This window comes from Octodon degus, unplaced genomic scaffold, assembly GCF_000260255.1.
Source record: "Octodon degus isolate 3935 unplaced genomic scaffold, OctDeg1.0 scaffold00048, whole genome shotgun sequence".
Taxonomy (NCBI): domain Eukaryota; kingdom Metazoa; phylum Chordata; class Mammalia; order Rodentia; family Octodontidae; genus Octodon; species Octodon degus.
In genome coordinates this window covers 540,961-546,122 of record NW_004524624.1, presented here as the reverse complement: position 1 = coordinate 546,122, position 5,162 = coordinate 540,961, and the positions used below count along the sequence as shown (strand labels likewise).

Genomic DNA, 5,162 nt, shown 5'->3' with positions numbered 1-5,162 from the left:
TTTATCCTATTTGTGTGAATATAATATTTTCTTCTGTTTTCCAGAATATATTAGATGGAGATATTTTGAGTGTTCTTCCTATAAAGTCTCTCTTTCATTGCAGGTACTTTTCCTACTTGTTCTAGGCTCTGTAATTCATTGCAGACACATTCTTCAGCTGTCTGGCACTCTGGGTACTTGTCTCTTTGGGTTACATGCGCTACCTATAGGAGCTTAGTTTACTCTTCTGAAAATCACGGTAGCCTAATGGGTCTAGTTCAGGAAACAGTGATCTAGCTTATACAATATAAATAAGAACTTTTTAGGCAAAAGTGAACAGAAAAATGAGTTTTCCATAAGCCATACCTCCTTGTCCTTTCCTCCGGTTTCTTCCACAACTCTGACTCTCTTTTTCCCTTGCTTTTTCTCTACATTAAAGGCAGTTCAAGTGAAAAAAAAAGTCTGACCACTTTATGAGAAAACAGTATAACTGACTGATAAAACTAAATATGTTTTCTGATATTTGGCTTTTAAAATGAGGACAATGGCATTTCTTGTAAATAAGGACTTAAATCTTTGGATATAACTTAGCTAACATCAAAGTGTAAGAAAACAGGCAACTCTCTTAATAAAAGCAAATTCTTAACCTACAAGGCTGGCACTGGGGATGTGGTGGGGGTCTCCACAGCGAATGATGTAGCAGAGCCTCATAATCCTTTTGTCCTCTGTGATTCACCACATCCTTTAGGCTTTTCTTCTAATTATCCCTGTAGCCAGACCTAGGCCATGGAGATGCAGAGATGTTACTCTTGTTGACACTGTGGCCCAGAGATGGACACCTCTTATTCTTTAAAGGAATAAGAGTAACTTCTTCTATTGCTCAAACAGAACCAGGTGACAGTGGTCACAAAAGGTTTATTAATATGAAATTAAAACATAAATGGCACAAAAGTAGATAATCAGGCATCTCAGAAGTGACCAATCCTATGCTGTATCTATTCTTATCAAAATGTGATGCCATTATATGAAAAATCCTTTGAAATAATTCTATGATCTAAATGTCTGTGTCCCATTAAAATTCAAACATTAGAGGGCCAGGGAGATAGCTTCGCTGTCCAAGCATCTGCCTGGCAAGTACAGGGCTCCGGGTTCCATCCCTGGCACCACATGCTGTACCAGCCCCGCCCCAGGCGCGCCCATCTGAGCTGCGCAGTGAGACCCTGTACCAAATACATAAAATTAAAAAAAAAATTCAAACTAAAAAGTGACATCCAGAGGGTGCTGCTGCTGGGAGATGGAGATGTGGGGGAGTAACTAGGCTATGAGAACAGCCCTCATGAATGGGGTGAGTTTCTTTTTATGAGAAACTCCAGAGAACTGGCTGATCTCTCCTTCCACATAAGGATACAGCAAGAAAAGGCCTTCCATAAATCAGGAAGTGGCCCTCACAGGACACTGAATTTACCGACACCCTAAGCTTGGACTCTGCAGCCTTCAGAACTGTGATAAATAGGTGCCTTTTGCTTATAAGCTGCCAAATCTATGATATATTATATAGTAGCCCAAAAAGACTAAGACAAAGATAGAGACTAAATAAAAAGAAAAGGGCAAAGTGTAAACTCCCCCAAAAATGTATTTTAAATCCCTCAGGTTTTGGCATAAGGCAAAGGGGTGAGACTGTGGTGATAAATACATTTAGGCATCTAGTGTGGCATTTTCATACCTAAGGCTCTACATGGAAATCCCTAACAATAAAAGCAAGTCATCTCAAAGACTCAAAGTCTAACATTGTTTAATGGCATCAAAGTAAACATTTTGGTGTTTAATGCACCAAAAGAAAAAGGTGAGAAGAACATAGCAGTAAATTAATAGCAAGACAATTAAACTAGGAGCCAGGAGAGCTCCAGTTTAGTCCCAGACTTGTCACCAACTAACTCTGACCTGAAAAATACTATTTTGTCCTGAGTCCCCATACTGTACCAAACAGGAAGTGAAACTAGATGATATTTAAGAGATTCTCTGGATTGTAATCAACTAATTCAAGAGTAAAATTTTATCAACGTACTCTGAATCTTAAGTCAGATACATCAAAGGAAGCATAAGGACGTGTTATGGTTTGTGTTTAGCTGTCCTCTGAAAGCCTCCCGCAGTCATGGGGGCAGCTGCTGGACTGTGTGATTAATTATTGTGGGTGTGGATGCTGCACCTGCTCTGGGCAGGCAATCTGCACTACAATGTAAGGCTGGGAGAGAGGCTAGCTAGCTGCCCGAGCTGCTGCCACTCGCTTTGCTCTCTGCTCTTTGCTGCTGCCCTGAATGGTTACCCTCTGCCACAGGCCACTCTGCCTTGGAGCCAGCTTAGTGTAGACCGAAACCTCCACTAACTGTGAGCTAAATAAACCTTTCCTTCCTTCATTTTAAGTGTCAGGTATTTGTCCCAGCAACGAGAGAACAGTAACTTAAGACAGGACCAAAAAATAAAAAATAAAAATAAGTAGAAATCTGACATGGTGAATTTTTTGTTTTAAAATTTATCTAGAAATGGATTAGACAGATCCATACAATGACAGCTAAATAAATATGCAAGTACCAGATTAAATTATGTTTAAACTGGAAGCAAAATGTTTTTCTTGTAGATATAAACTTAAATGGATCAATTGGAAACCATACAAAATTCTACCAAAACAACTATATAAATTTAACTGACTTAAACAGTCAGTTATAATGCATTTTCATTTATGTTCTCCAATGACTTTGTAGTAGTCTTGTGAGAGATAAAACAGGAAGCAAAATAAAGCCTTCCTGAGGCTTTTGTGATTATAATGCTGAGTGACAGATTCTCTAGAATGAACAATGGACAATGGGCTAGTCTGGCCAAGCTAAACACTTTCTGTGAGCAGACTGAGCCTTTATCTCAGCCAAGTAATCATTTTTATTCCATGAAAAATCTCAAAACCATGCCAAGTTGTATTGCTGCCACTGAAATTGGAATGACTTCAACATCCCATAAAAAGTGACACTTAATGAATTGTTTCTGTTAAATCAAGCTGGAGAGGGAAAATAGACAAACAGTTTTATTGTGCTCTAGGTAGTTCAAAAGATATCATGAGCGCAGGTAATCACTGGGCACCCTTCTTAGCAGGATTCCCCACCTGGGGTAAGCACACCTGTGTCTCCATGAACATTTTGGTCTATGCTGCCTGAAAAACCAATTAATGCCAGGGGAAGACTAAAACAATAGCTCCAAAAGCAGCAGCGCTAAACATTGTGAAACATCTGACAAAACACAGAATGTGCTTGGAGGGTAGAACCAGTTTGTACCACTTGAGACATCATTTTAAAAGCATTTAGATCACTACCAAACAACACATTGAATAACATGCAGAGTAATTTACAAAACATCTGAAACCTTTAGGATTTCAAAAAATACTGAGAATCTAGTGATCTTTTACCTGCTTTCTCGTAAGTTTAGAAAAGAAATATAACAACTTTTTTTTCTATTTGTCCTTTATTTCTTCCTTTTGTCTGCAGTGAAGAATGAAAAAAATGATATTGAATATGTCACAAATGGAATTGGACATTTTAAGAACAAAATTTAAAGTTCACACTAAGAAAAATCAATTAAAGACAACTGAAGTTCACATATACCCAACACAAAACCATTTTCATTCAGATAGCTAAGTGATATACATTGATTATTCTATCATAGATGATGTCAAAGTCATCTATTATCTGTGGTTTCACTATAGTCTTTGTACTTCCTTTTTATAAGTGTATTTGATTATCTGAGAACCTATAACGCTTTAACCAAGGAGCACACAGTGCGGTAAGATAGGGAGAGATATCTTACAGTTTCCTATTTCATTTCTTTATTTAGGGTTTTTTTTTTTTTTTTTTGTGGAACCGGGAATTGAACTCAGGCCCTTGGACTTGCCAGGGAAGCACTTATTCCACTGAGCCATCTCCCTGGCTCCCTCATTTCTTTATTTAGAAAATTTCTTTTTCTTTTTCTTTCTTTCTTTTTTTTTTTTTTTTTTTTTTTTTGGCAAAACTGGAGATTGAACTCAGGCCCTTCGCTTGCCAGGGAAGCACTTAGCACTTATTCCACTGATCCATCTCCCCCGCCCCAATTTCTTGATATCATATAAGACATGACTTCTCATGCTAAATCTAAATAAGTTTTCTATTTTAGTGCTCCACATTTTCCTTTGGTTGGGAAAAGGAAAATGCTTGTTTCAGTATTTGTTGCTACTATGTCACTTATTAAATCTGTCAAATATATTAAAGACACTGTCTTATCATGTCCTTAATTATGGTCATGATTTGAAAGCAAGATTTGCCACATATAAACTACCCTTATATCACATTATTATATTGTTATTATTTTATATTTAGTACAGGGTCTACAGGGTCTCACTACATAAATCAGATTTGTAGTGATCCGCCTGTTTTCAGCCTCCCAAAAGCTGGGATTACGGGCATGTACTACCATGCCCAGTCTCCATCTTGGTGCGCCCCAGGCACAGGGCTGGCATGGACTGTGGTTCCGGGGATTGACCCTGGGCCCCTGTGCTCTGCCTAAGCACGTGCTTTAGTCCACTGCGCTATCTCACTGGCCCTATATTAAATCTTACATAATCAAAATTTTCTGGTGTCATTACATTTTCACTGCAGGATTGCTTCATCATACATGCTGAGTTTCTTTCTCTCTCAAATCCCCCTATGGTGTGGTGTGAGGGGTGTGTGTGTGTGTGTGTGTGTGTGTGTTTTAAATATAAAAGCAACTCTAATAGCCACTCCAGAAAAATGCCTTTGCTGGTATCACAACAGTGCTCCAGCAGCCCCAGCTCCTCCTCATGCCTTAATCTAGACAGCTCTGTAAGTCATTGCTTAATACCAAAGCACTGTCAGCTGAAACAGGAAGAGCCATAAGGAGCGCAAACAAACTAGAAGGGAAACAAGAGTCAAACTTTATACTGTAAAGGGAGCCTTCAGCAATGTTCCTCGACCATCTCTAGCAACATACACCTGAAGCGGAGAGGAGTATCAAGAAGTGTGGGGGGCAGATTGCATCACCTCAGAGCCAGGGAATTCTTTGGAGTTTCATGTTTTATCCTGACAAGTTATTTGAATTTTTAATTCTATTCTATTCTATTCTATTCTATTCTATTCTATTCTATTCAT

The 5,162-nt window shown here is 38.6% G+C and overlaps 1 protein-coding gene across 1 annotated transcript in view; it reads right to left on the bottom strand.

Moving 5' to 3' along the window:
- Window positions 1–5,162, bottom strand: part of Mcc (mutated in colorectal cancers) — a 592,098-nt gene that overhangs the window by 396,179 nt on the left and 190,757 nt on the right. The window lies entirely within an intron of this gene.